Source organism: Gracilinanus agilis, chromosome 5 (genome assembly GCF_016433145.1).
Source record: "Gracilinanus agilis isolate LMUSP501 chromosome 5, AgileGrace, whole genome shotgun sequence".
Lineage (NCBI taxonomy): Eukaryota > Metazoa > Chordata > Mammalia > Didelphimorphia > Didelphidae > Gracilinanus > Gracilinanus agilis.
The window spans coordinates 34,308,401-34,323,558 of NC_058134.1; positions in this window are offsets into that span (position 1 = coordinate 34,308,401).

The window sequence follows — 15,158 nt, forward strand, 5'->3', positions numbered from 1 at the left end:
AGGTCCAACAATTTAAGTGGCAGCCTCTTAGCTGTCAAGTTTCTTCCATTTGTTTCTAGATTGCTTCTCTATAATTTATTCTTGCTAGCCTACTTTTAAAAGGGTCCAATTCCCTTCATTTTCTAGCTGATTTCTACTTACCCCACACTCATCTTTTCCAAGCATTTTGGCATCTTTTTCCTCATTCACATGAGAATCCCTTCAACTGATTATTTCTCATTATTTTTCTCTGCCCCCAGACTCCTTTGACTCGTTCCTCTATCTCACATTAACTTTTCATTTTTTAGCTGCCCATAATGCCTAGTAGATACACTCAATAGATGTCAACTAGCTGGCATGTTTCTTCAAGCTAACTTAGCTGTTTGTATGATTGAATTCTATCCACAGATATGTTTCATAGATTTTTACAAGCATTGCCAGCACTATAATTCATCTGCCATTTTCAGTTTGCTAGAACACTGTTGCATTTAACTCTGTTGCCGTATCTAATATATCTTTAGTGTCTAGTTCAGTTGTCTAAAATGCCCTTAGAATTCTCCCCTATTCCCATATAATTATACTTAATGTCATGTGGATCCCATGTGACTTGGGAACTCCTTTCTCCTCCATCTCCTGTGTGGAGTATTGGGAGGCAATCATAATTATGCAAATATAAGACAGGATCCCATCTATTGTATTCTAAATCAACAGACTATAGAAAGCATAAATCAAAAAGCAAAGTATTTAATTGGGACAGAATAGAAAAGTAAATAACAAAAAATAAATTAAGCAATTATATCATTCTCAGACCTCAATATACATAGATATAAAATACCCCCAAAATCCCATATTTGTGGAGAAAGAAACATTCTCTAGAAACCACACATCCTGAAGAGAAGAGGTACTTCTTGGTGATTCAACTTGCCTCAAAGTCTGTGATTTGTTGCTTTTTCAATAAGTTGTTATTTCCATCTGTTGTATCTGTCATCTACTGCTTATTCTCAAATCTATTGCCATCTATGGCTATAGTTTTTACTTGGGAGTAATGGTTGTCAGGGAGGGAACTTTGTTGCTCTTTTGTGAGACTGTCCCAAGTCAACATGCCTGAAAGGGCTACTCAACACACTTTCAAGGGTTTGTTTGTTTGTTTTGGTAAGGTTTACTTCATTTTACAGACAAAAGAGTCGTGTCAACATCTTTTTTTCTTGATTCAACCTGGTCTCAGGTTGAATTCTCTCCATCTCTTCTTTTTGGTTGAGGTAAATGTATTCTTTTTAATTCCCATCATGTCCCTGACAATTAGCATTCATACCAGGTAAATCACCTTGAAACTATGCTAAAGCTCAAGGAAGCACTCAGCAAGCAATACTGAAGGGGTTTGGAAAGGTGAATACTTTTGCCCTGCATTCCTTCCGAAGTTCTAGTCCTTAAAGTTGAAGCTCCTCTTTGTGTTGAGAGTGGGGATGGAGGAAGAGAGAGAGGGAAGAGAAGAAGGAGAGAGAGAGAGAGAGAGAGAGAGAGAGAGAGAGAGAGAGAGAGAGAGAGAGAGAGAGAGAGAGAGAGACAAAAAGACAGAGACAAAGACAGAGACAAAGACAGAGACACAGAGACACAGAGACACAGACACAGAGAGAGAGACAGAGAGAGACAGACAGACACACAGAGAGACAGACACACACAGAGACAGACACACACAGAGAGAGCAAGAGCATACTGCATACTTCAACATAAATTCACAGTTATGTCTGGGGTTATTTGTCCATGAGTTCTTTCCGTCCTTCTTCCACTCATGTATAACAAACTCTTGATCAGAATGCAGTAGAAATGACCTAGTCTTTATTTGGAGATAGTATTTATTATAAAAGTATAGATAGCAAATAAAAAAGAGTTTAAGGGTTCAGGAACTGGTGAAGGAAAAGAGAAGCAAAATGAGGATGAAGGATAAATTGACCCAGTGTCTATAGGGTTACAAATTCTGTCCACATAGGCCACTATTTAATCTCTGAGTTCCAACTGCTTATGATTGTGTTCAATTTGTGGTAGCAGTGTCCTTTTCTCATAATAAACTAGATGCTGGCACTGAATAATTCTGATTCTCTTACCTTGCCAAGTGTCTCAAAAGTTCCCTGGATTCTACCATCTCATTCAACTTCCTACTTTCTCTTTCAAGCTGAAAAAACTATACTACCCATCAGTCCCCTTGCTAATAGCATATTCCAGCTTCATGTAAACATGCCATTCTTTTTTGCATCATTTCACAAGCATAGCCTAGGTCAAATTGCTTGACATCTTAGGAAAGGGAGAAGAATTTTGGAATTCAAAACTGTAGAAAATGAATGTAAAAAATTATTTTTACATATATTGGGAAAAAAATAAAATATATATAGAAATAAATATTCTACAACGGCATACAAATCTTATTTTTCATGCACTTATTTTATTTTAAGCATAAACAGTTTAAATCCAGTAAACATATAAGAGGCTAGTTTGTAGCGATCCATGATTTTATCTAAATTATTATTTATATTTACATAGTTCCTTCTATAGATAAGTTTAAAAATATATAATTTTATTTCAAATAATTGGGAATTTTCCATGAAGGTCATATTACAATGCCTCATAATGGTTTGGAGATTATCTTGATTTTTCAAAGCCTAGCTTAGTGGTGTGTAAATTCTAGTAGTTCAATGCATATAGACAATAGAGGAAATAGAAGACTAGATTTAGAGTCAGAGAGATGAACTTGGTTTCTGCTTCAAATACCTGCCTTGGACAAATCCCTTAAAGTCTCACTTTAAAATGGAGATAATAATAATATCTACCTCCCAAAGTTGTTATGAATGTAAAATGAGACAAGATATATGCCACTTTGAAAACCTTAAAGTGTTATATGTGATTATTGTTATAATATAATATATAAGTATATAATAAATATAATAATTGTAATAATAATAGTGATTATTATTACACCAACAGGCTATGACCTGGGGATGAAGTATCTTTCCTATTGATTAGCCTAACCAAGTAGTATGTGCTAGCTCTGCAGTCAAAAGACTTAAGTTCAGATTTCAGCTCTCCTACATCGACTGTGTGCAGTTGGCAAGTCATTTAACCTCATTTGGCCTCTGATTCCTCACCTGTAAAATGAGGAAGCTAAATAAAATGGCTTCTCAGGTTTCTTCCAAATCTACCAGCCAATGACAGTCATCAAATGGGTTTCACACAGGGTGATAAAGCTCTTGGCCACATCTTCTCTCTACGGCCACATACTAAGGTTTGGAAGATATTCCAATCTGCAGTGATGGAGAGAGGTACCAAATGATTAAAATCAGATCCTTAAAGAAATGAATAACTTTTTTAAAATGCCACAGGATGACCAAAATGAGCATCTGAATTTTTTTCTCCAATTGCATTCCAATTCAATTCAAGAAGCATTTATTAAGTATCTGAAATAACCAAGGACCATTCTAGATGGTGAGGGGAATACAAGCCAAATAAAATATCCTACCTAAAATTATAAACTCAGTATAATAGCCAAATCCTTTCACAATCACTCCTTATCTCTGTCCCCAGAAATTTCTTACTTTCAAAAGCTGCTCTGGAAATATTTATTTATGTGAGGCATGTGCTTTGGGCTCCAAGCTGTAATACCACCAAGTAACATTTGTTTACTTTTCCTGTCTCCATAGGGTTTGAACAAAGGAAAGGATTTGTGAAAAGAGGCCAAGTACCATCAGCATTATTTCAAGTACAAACTGCTACTATTCATTTTTAGCTGCATTAAATCAATAAATTCTTGTTTGGAAGCCCCCTTTATAGCTCTTTGTAGGGCTTCATCTATTTTTAATTCATTCAACTGCTGCATGTTGCATAAAATCATGGTTGTTTTGGCATTTGGCAATAACGCAACAGAGTAAACCCCAAGAGGTGAGCAGCCTGGAGCATCCATGTACCACCTGGGATGAATGGCTTTTTGAAACTCTAACAAATTCTCCAGATAAGGAGATTCCTAAAACTCTCTCAGACTATCATTTTAACTTGACAGCCTTGATTACCCTCAAGAAATTTGGATTTATCTTTTAAAAAACTCTGGTTCAAAAATGGAGGAAGCTATCTTTTTGTGATGTACCCTGGCTCTCTTTAATAATTCATTAACTATTTATTTAAAATATTGAGATCACTCAGTCTTTTTTTCTCCAACCTAAAAAAAAAATATATTGCACATTCCATTAGTTCTCCCAGAGTAGTTTATTTCCTCTGTCTCCTGAAATTCCTTCAAAGTATATGCCATGAGCTATCTTTTTACACAAGGTCTTTCCATGCATTTGCAAGGACTTTCCCCTAAGCCTCCATTTCTTGAAATCTTTACCTTCCTCTAAGATTCAGTTTAGGTCACCTTTCTCAAGAAGGCTTTTCTAATCCCCCAAACAGTGTTCCTCCACCCCAATCAACAAATACTTATTTCATATATACTCAATCAGTAAAAGAAACAAAAATATTTTATCTCCTAATAGACCATAAGCTTCTTGGGGAGTTGTTCTCATGTAATGTGTAACTGTTCTGGTTTATACAGTGCCTGGAACATAATAGACACTGAATACAAATGTCTGTTAGGTTGAATTGAATTGAACAGAATAGAACTGAACTGAATATAAGAATACAATAAATATTTGTTGAATGAATGAAAATGAATGAACAAATGAATGAATTAAAGATTCAACAAATTGTGGTATCTCTTGGTAATGGAACATTATTGTGCTCAAAGGAATAAGCTGGAGGAATTCCATGTGAACTGGAATGACCTCCAGGAACTAATGCAGAGTGAAAGGAGCAGAACCAGAAGAACATTGTACACAGAGACTGATACACTGTGGTAAAATAGAATGTAATGGACTTCTGTACTAGCAGCAATGCAATGACCCAGGACAATTCTGAGGGATTTATGGTAAAGAACGCTACCCACATTCAGAGGAAGAACTGCAGGAGTGGAAACATAGAAGGGAAACAACTGCTTGAACACATGGATTGATGTGGACATGATTTGAGAAGTAAACTCTAAACGACCACCCTAGTACAACTATCAATAATATGGAAATAGGTCTTGATCGATGACACATGAAGAAACCAGTGGAAATGTGCATCGGCTACAGGGGCAGGGGTTGTTGGGGGGGAAGAGAGTAAGAACATGAATCATGTAACCATGGGAAAAAAATTTCTAAAAAATAAAATTAAAAAAAAGAAAGATTCAAAAGGGATTGTTTATGTCAAGCACTTTGCAAACATTAAAGCTTATACAATAGTGACATCTTATAATTTCCCACCTCCTCCTTCAAACTAAATTATACTTAATATGTACCAGCACCATACTTGGTTCTGGAGATACAAAGAAAATCAAAAAGGAATTCCTATCCTCAAGAAGCTCAGAAATGAAACCCCAAGTTACACTCATGTCTAAGGTCAATTGTATTTTATTAGCACCTAGTCAGAGAAGAAGTCATGTGTTCCTTCTTGTGACAAATAGTCACACAAAGAGAAAAAACAGATCAGACCAACCTTCATCCTTTATACTGGCCAGTCTTTTTCAGGGACATGTGATTTGTTACAAAAAGGAAATCATGTTGTAATGCTAATGTGTTAAATGTTCATAGCTACCACTGAAATTCTATTTTGTGTTCATTATCCACTTTGAATTTCAAAACAATTTTGGGAGGCAAAAAAATCATTATCTTTATTTCATAGATGAAAAGGAAGAGACAAAGAGATGCTAAGTGACTTGTACCTGCCAATGGCTGCTAAGCATCACAGATAATGCTCCTTCTATGTTCTTGCTCATTCAAAACCCAATCCTCTCTCCCCTGAACCATGAGTCAGTGTCTTCATCTTTTAGATTTGCCATCTAAGATGTATCCTCACTTCATTGCTTTCTGACTCTTTTATATTCCCACTCCTGGGCTGTCTAGTACATGCATGAAGCAGAAATCAAATCTGAGATAGGCACCTCTTGAATGTTCTCAGAGTTGTACATGGTATAGTTTTTCAGAAGGATCAGATTCCTTGGCTAGTCCCAGATAATAAATGTCTGCAATCATTTTTTACCCAACTACAAGTTCCACACCAAACACCCTTATACCTGTAGCAGAATGGAGACAAACTTATAAAAGCTATAACTGAGTTTCTTACCCTTGATGGCAATGCCATCCCAAACATGCATCTCACTAATGAAATGTTCTGCAGTAGGATTGAGAGATGCTTCAACCATCCCTTTTGAACAAATTGTTGGCAAACAAATCCAACAGAAATCCAAGGTGCCATACTTCTGATTATGCCCAAAGGCAATGTGTTACCTCTAATAGGTATAATCTATACCAGGGACTATGGTATGCGTGCCAAAAAAGGCATACAGAGCCCTCTCTGTGGGCACATCTGCAGTCACCCATGAGAGTTCATTACTAGAAAGCCAGGACTCAGGGCAAAGCTATTCCCCTATCCCTCTCCATGCATCTGAGGACATTCCTCACATTACCCACCCCTCTGCCCAGCAGCCCAATGAGAGTGCTTCCTCCCTCCCCTGTCTGGGGTAAAGAGGGGTCGGATTGGGGGGAAAATAGGGGAGACAGGCACTTCACTCAGTTAGGAGTTGGGGTAGGAGCAGGTCCCAGCACTCTCTCTCTAAAAGATTTGTCATCAGTGGTCTACTATACCCATAAACCCCTTTATATTTAGAAACCTGTAAACATGTTCATCCTATAGCAGAAAAATAAATGATTTTGAGGGGAATGTTGATCCCTGATAATGAATCATTGCCATTCATCCTCATTGTTTTCCTCCCCAAATGTTTTTTTTAAAAAAATAATCATGCTTTGTTTGTTTGTTTTTTTCCTTCTTAATGGATGGGGAAGGGGAAGGATAGAGAGAAAACATAAATTAAATTGAATTTTAAAAAATAATCCCATAATAGTGACAGGTTGGCTGCACAACCAATGTAGAAATTTGCTTTGTTTGATTATACATGTTTGTAATGGGAGTTTTGTTTTCCTTGCTTTTTCAATATGGGAGTGGGGAAGAGGAATATTAGAAAATAAAAATAAATTTAAATTTAAAATAATCACATAGTGTTTATTTCATTAATTGGATTTGTCATTGGTAGAGCCAGACATAGTACCTGGCACACAGTAGGTGATTAATAAATATTTATTCATCGATAAGCTTGATTTTCTTCAGAGATGAAAAAGGTATGGTATGATTGAACAATAAGGTCTGTACCTGCATTTGGATATCTGTTTCTATTTCCAAGTACAAGATACTCCTTCATTAACTTTGGCTTCCTCTTTCAGTCTGGATTTTCCCTCCCCACCCACTCCACCCCAACCTAGGAGGCCTCTTATGAACAAGAAAAGAAAGAAATCTCACATTTAATTTGCGTCTCATTATTAACTTCATTATTTGATCTGTTACTCATTTGAAGCATTTCCAAACTCTGTTACATATATATAATATATATTTCCTTTCTAGATTATGATATTTAGCACATTTTATAATTATTTCCCCTTTTCTACATCTTCATATCTATATCAATAGCTAAAAACAGTATAATATATTTTGCTTTTTCAAGAAACAGAATTATTTGTTATTTCTAAAACTATTTGCTGTCTAACAAAAATATTAAACTCTCACATTTGTATTTTCAAAGGATTTTTCAAAAGAATTGCTTTTGTATTCCCTATGGATTCTGGATAAATGGGTCACTGTTTTAAGCTTCACTTTCCAAAACAAGATACTGAGGCAATCAGGGATTAAAGAATTTGCCAGAGGTCATACATATGTAGTCAGAAGCAGAGTTGGCATTGAAATTCTGCCTTACTGTATCACAAATCCCCCATCTGTTCCTAATTCACCAGGCCAAAGAGCAACCCAAATGTTTAAATAAACAAGAAAGCCAGTTATCATCATCCAAGTTGGATTTTTCTCACTATTACCTCCCCCTTTGAACTGGAAACTCAATCAATTATCCTGAAGTGCAGTATGAATCCTGTATCAACATATATATGTCATATATAAAATATTTCAAATTAGATACAATTTTATTGTATAATTATCTTATTTCTAATGTATGTAAGATATGCTACATAATCAGATATCTAAAAAGTGCTTTGCAATCCTTAAAGCACTACATAAATGACTGATATTATTGATATATATTATATATGGACTTCAGTGAGAAAAGTGATACTTAGAGTAAGAAAGAAAAAATTGATTTTTTTTAAAGAAATAAAATATATTCCTCCTTAGAGAGGTCAAGGTTTGATTTGTGGTAAAAAAAGGAATAAATATAATGAGGAAAAGGGACATGTTTCATAGAAATATTCTTCAAATTAGTCACTGTGTATATAAATGTGATGGAGTCTGAATGAAGTCCCACCCAACCTTCTCTAAAAGAATGGAGGATTATAAAATGTAGCATATCAAATGGAAGTTCTCCATGAGAGTATAAACTCTGTGAGGGCAGGATTGCTTTTAATTTGGACTGGGAATAGAGACTAGACCTCTGATTTCACTGATACAGAAAACTCCTGGGTAAAAAAACCTCCCTTCTCTGTAACTCTGTAACTGTACAGTCTGTAACTGGCATCTTCTCTGTAACTGAGTCAGAGAACTACCCAGGGCCACACTTCTAGTAAGAATCAAAGGCAGGATACCACTGCTGGGTTTGCACCCCAAAGAGATAATAAGGAAAAAGACTTATACAAAAATATTTATAGCTGCGCTCTTTGTGGTAGCAAAAAAATTGGAAAATGAGGGGATGCCCTTCAATTGGGAAATGGCTGAATAAATTGTGGTATCTGTTAGTGATGGAATATTATTATGCTGAAAGAAATAATGAACTGGAGGAATTCCATGTGAACTGGAAAGACCTCCAGGAATTGATGCAGAGTGAAAGGAGCAGAACCAGGAGAACATTATACACAGAGACGGATACGCTATGGCACAATCTAATGTAATGGACTTTTCTACCAGCAGCAATGCAATGACCCACAACAATCCATAGGAACTTGGGAGAAAGAACATTATCCACAATCCAGAGAAAGAACTGTGGGAGCAGAAATGCATTAGAAAGATATATGATCGACCACATAGTGTGATAGGGATCTGATTAGGGTTTTGATGTTAAAAGATCACTCTACTGCAAATATGAATATCATGGAATTACGTTTGAACAATGATGCATGTATAACCCAATGGAACTGCTTATTGGCTTTGGAAGGGGGGAAAAGAAAGTGGGGGGTGGAGGGGAATCATGAATCATGGTAACCATGGAAAAATATTCTAAATAAAAATTAAAAAAAAAAAAAAGGAATCAAAGGCAGGGGGCAGCTAGTTGGCTCAGTGGATAGAGAGCCAAGCCTACATATGGGAGATCCTGGTTTCAAATGTGACTTCAGACACTTCCTAGCTGTGTCACCTTGAGCAAGTGACCGGACTCCATTTGCCTAGTCCTTACTGCTGTTCTATAAGGATTTGTTTGTTTTTAAGAGGCAGAGGCAGGAATTGAACTTGGATCTTCCTTGTTTTCATTAGACATTTAAATACTAACTGAGTTTAATTGAATTCATTTCATGGTAAAGTCTAAATTCTATTCAAAAGCCAGATGGTGATGAGCTTACACTCTTACTAAGCTACAAAACAGTGAATCAATTTTTTTCAGTCTCTGTAACCCCACTGAAATGGGAGTAGTTTGTCATGTCCCTCTTCAGCTCCTTTTCCAGATGAGGAAACTGAGGCAAAGAGAATTAAGTGATTTAATCAGGATCACAAAATGTCTGATACTGGATTTGAACTCATGAAGATTAATCTTCCTGATTCTAAGCCCAGTGCTCTATCCACTGGGCAACCTAGCTACTTCAGTGAATCAATCAGTTACCAAGTATTTGTGTCATTACAACTACTTCGTGGAAAAGGCTCTAGGAGAGAATTTCTACATTCAGATGACAGGAGCTCAACCAGAGTCTTTGCCACCATCTTAACACTGATTACCCAATGGAGGCTTAGCTTCCATCTAATGAAAGCCCTGTCTTCAAATGGAATTTCTGTTCATCCATCTTGTGCTGCTGAAAGAGAAACTTAGCCATGACAGCAATGTCAGGTATTTTTATCTTGTGCCAGAGCAAGCTTCCATGAGCAATTATAATCTAGTTATAGTCATTAATGTTTATTCCCCTGGGAAATATGTAGTTATTCACAGGCATCAGAGTTTTTCATGTCTTTCCTACCCTCGGCATAATTGAATCTCTGTTTCACACTTCCGAGAATATCAAAAAGTTATTTCCCCACCATCTTAAAACAGGGAAGTAGCCTATGGCAGCATTTTCAATGCAGTTATTTGCAGTTAAATTGAATAAAATGTGAATAATGTCTTTATTAAAAGTATCAGGATTGGCGATGCAACTTACTTAGTACGCTGTGTGATAATTTCTGCTTGATAGTAAGAATTTACAATAGAGATTGTTGCTTGTCTTTTAAATCTGTGACATCTTCATTCATCTTTCTGACTCTGAAATCCTCTTCTGTAGTTTGGGTTACTATTAAATCAAAATACAATGTAAACATAGTGTATTTTAAATTGTATTTTGCTTGGGATATTGTATTATATCAAATGAGTAACTGTATCAGATCTGAGTTTTGACAATATGACTTCAAGATCTTCCTGATCTCTAGAATCCCATTGTAGAACATAAAGAGCAAATGCTGAACTAGACCCTCTGTGACTAGATTTCAGAGTGCTATAATTGTTCATGAGAAAGTAATTCATTTGGCCTGGCAGTCTGAGCTTCCAGGGCAAAGGGTCTTTATAATTGTTTATGTCCTGGACTCTTGTAGTCCGGTGAAATTTATGGATCCCCTTCTCAGAACCATGTTTTCAAATGCATAGATTAGATAGCTAGAAAGAGGAGAGGGAGGGGGAGAGAGAGAGAGAGAGAGAGAGAGAGAGAGAGAGGGAGGAGGATAAATACATACATACATACATGGATGGATGAGTGAGTAGAGGAATAGATAGACAAAGATAGAAAGAGAGAGAGAACAATAGAAAAACAGAAATAGGCTACTTTTAATATTTTAATAATATATTTTAATAAAGTAAACTATTAATAAAAATGCTTGATTTTTTACTCCCATTCTACTCAGGACTGGTCTTCTTTTTTATCCTATTCTCTAAGCATAGCATAATTTTTTTTATTTAGATGTTTAAATATTTTACCAAAGAGCACTCTGTCTGGAGTTAGGAAAACCTGAATTCAAATCAAGCCTCATACTCTTACTGAGTGATGTTGGGCAAGCCACTTAACCTCTGTTTACATCAGTTTCCTCATTTGTAAAACTAGAATAAAAATAGACCTTAGATTAGCTCATCTGGCCCATTGAAAGCTAACAAGGAGGGGGAGGGTCTAGATTCCATCTACCATCAGTAGTCACCCACATATACCTCAAGAGTTGTTGGGAGGATCCAATGAGATATTTGTAAAATGCTTAGCACAGTTTCTGGCACATAGTAAGCACTTTACAAACATTTGCTATTATTATTACTACTTTAAAGAGTCACAGGGGCAGCTGGGTAGCTCAGTAGATTGAGAGTCAGGCTTAGAGACGGGAGGTCCTAGGTTCAAATCTGGCCTCAGACATTTCCCACCTATGTGACCCTGGGCAAGTCACTTGACCCCCATTGCCCACCCTTACCACTCTTCCACCTAGGAGCCAATACACAGAAGTTAAGAGTTTTTTTTTTTTTTAAAAAAAGAGTCACATATGGTCATCCAGCATGTCTCTGTTCTGAGGACCAACCTAGTTAAATTAAGAGAGATGCATCACCATCTTGGCCACAGAGTGAAAAATTGTAGGACCCTGAATCAGTCTGAATGAATCATAAAGAAGTAGTTGTATTTTGCATGGAGGAAATGGAGATTCCACACCAACACACAAGTCCATGAGGTACTTAGGTACAAGGCATAGTTAAAAACAAATACAGGTAGAAGTCAGATGTCTCAGTGAATGGAGAACCAGGCTTGGAGAGAGAGGTCCTGGGCTCAAATCTGGCCTCAGACTCTTCCTAGCTGTGTGATCCTGGGCAAGTCACCCATTGCCTAGCCCTTACCACTCTTCTGCCTTGGAAGCAATATCCAGTATTAATTCTAAGACAGAAGGTAAGGGTTTTCTTTTTTTTCTTGATACATATAAATACAGGAAGACTTGTACTATCAGCAGAGTCATTAATCGTTCAAATCTAAACTGAATGAACAACTTGCCCCACCCTATTTTGTGACCTTCTGTCATCAATCTTTTCTTCATCTGCTAGATCAGTGGTTCCCAAACTTTTTTGGCCTGCTGTCCCCTTCCTAGAAAAAATATTACTTAGCCCCCTGGAAATTATTTTTTTTTAATTATAGTAGCAATTAATAGGAAAGATAAATGCACCTGTGGCCATCACCACTCCCCTGGATCACTGCAGCACCCACCAGGGGGCGGTAGCGCCCACTTTGGGAATCACTGTCCTAGAGACAAGCAAGAAGGGAAAAAAACCCACCTTGAGGATGGCTCTTAAATGAATGTCTAGTAAAAGAATCTGAAATAGCAACTATATAAAAAGATCACTAGTATTTATGTCACCAACCCAAACCACAACTTCATTTTTTCCCCTGTTTTTGATTTTTTAAATCAGGTCCTGCCTGTGCAGAGTGTGGTGCCTGGCACAAAGTAGGTGCTTAAGAAATGTTTGTTGATTTATTGAGAACGGGGATACTTAATTAGCAAAATTAGCAAAACTATCTTCTGAAAAGTATTCAAGCATCTGATTGAACCGAGGCTCAGTCCCTCCTACTAACATATCAGGTACGGGAATTTATTCTTTGACAAGCTATACCTTTTAAAGTGAAAAGTGGTGATGTATTTTGACCATGATAAACCACAGGGGCAGACAGCGTAAAGGAGGGCAATAAATCAAAAAGACGTGAAAGCTGACTTGTACATTTAATTCATCTGAGAAAAGAGGTGTGACCTAGCTTATTACTGGAAGCCAACAAGTGACACCTAACATGAAGAAAGAGATCTCAACATCCACGTAGGAATGTTAATTCCCGGGTTCGTTATATGGTGAATTATTTTCAAGGATATGTTTATAAATTTGTTATTCCTTAGCTGATGAGTGAACGCTCAGTGGCTGCCACCCTGAAGAGGGAGAATGGTACTTTAACGAGATGAGATAGGTCTTGATAACATGTAAAATGTAACTTTCAATAGATTGATCACTCAATCAAAGAATTTATTAACAGTATATGACCAATATGGAAGTGTGTTTTGCATGATAATACACATATGGCCCAGAAAAAAATAAGTGAAGTCATTGACTGGGTGAAAAAAAAAAGCAGTATATTGGGGGTGGGGGAGGCAGCTAGGTGGCTCAGCAGATAGAGAGGGAGATTCTGGGTTCAAATCTTGTTTTGACACTTCCTAACTGTGTGATCCTGGGCAATTCACTTAATCCCCATTACCTGACCCTTACCATGCTTCTGCCTTAGAACCAATATATGCTATTGATTCTAAGACAGAAGGTAAGGATTTTTTTTTAAGTATATTATAGGGGGGCAGCTAGGTGGCTCAGTGGGTTGGGAGCCAGGCCTAAAGACAAGAACTCCTGGATTCAAAACTGGCCTCAGACCCTCTTTAGCTGTGTGACCCTGGGCAAGTCACTTTGCCCCCTTTGAGTCTTATTTTTCTCAGCTGTAAAGTGAGGTGCAGAAAGAAAGAATTATGATGATCAAGCATGAATGACTTAACTATTATCAATAATGCAAGATCCAAGACAACTCAAAGGGATTCATGACAAAAAAAAATCTTCCACCATAGGAGTCTGAATGCAAATGGAAGCCTGCCATTCTTCACTTTATTTCCTTCAGAAGCTGTTTTCTTGTATTAGCAATCTATGTCTTCCTTCACAGCATGGAATGTGGAAATATGTATTGCAGGATAACACACGTCCAACCTATTTCATTTTACCTGTCATCTTGGGAAAGGGAAGGGACATAGATTGCAAAATAAGTCTGAAATGATTAGTAAAACTGTATCTACATGTAATTGGGGGGAAATGTAATTAAATTTTTTTAAATGAAGGAAATGGTAAACCACTCCAGTATCTTCACTGGGGTCGAGAAGAATCAGACACAACTGAGATGACTGAACAATAATAAATATTATGATTCAGGCATTGTGCTAAGCTTTGGGGGGGAAACAAAGGAAATTCAAAAGTGCCCTAGTTACTACATCCTAATGGGGGAGAACAACATGTAAATAACTATAGACAGAAAAGATATACACAGAGAATGTGAGAGATCATCAACCAGCCACTCACTGGAAGGACTCAGAAGGGCATTTTGTAGAAAGGAAACTTGGAGCTGAAACCTGAAGGAAATGAGAAAAACTAGGAGGCAAATTGGAAAGAGAAACCATTTCAAGTCTGAGTGACAGACCATACAAAGGCAAGCCTAGGAGATCTACTTACCCCCTCCTCTGGGGTCAAATATAAAGGAAACCTTTTTAATTGAAAATGTAGAGTTTTTGCAACTTCTCAGTGACTCCTGAGCTGTTGTGACTATTGTAAAGCCAATGCAAACTTTAAAATCTTAAAGAAATTGATTAATTCCTTTAGAATCTCAGTAAAGTATTCCGTGCTATAGTAAATAGGCTATCACAATTTTTCCAAGACTTTCAATATCAATATATTGAGACTTATGTTAGCATTTACCTTAACCTCTCAGAGACCTGAGGCAGCAATCTAGGACTCTTCAACTGCAGAGAACATGCCAACCTGCATCAATAATGGAAATTTCCTAAACTGGGAGCTCTCCATGTCATTGAAATCAAAAGTCCATTCTCTAATCCTAGTTTGTATGTAATACTATCAGATCATTCTCCTATTAGCTTAGAATCAAGTCTTATTCTGATGCCTCATTGTTGCATGGAGGTAATATTGGGTTTTTGGAAAGATGTCTTCTGATTTTTCTAGTTTCTCAAGTCCTAATCCTAAATCAGTTTGTATTTATTTTGTGTAGGGGAAAAAAAGAAAGGCCATCTCATTACCAGAGGCTAAGGAAAAGGAAGAGAAGGTAGGAGGTGATGTCAAGGAATTTTAAGAT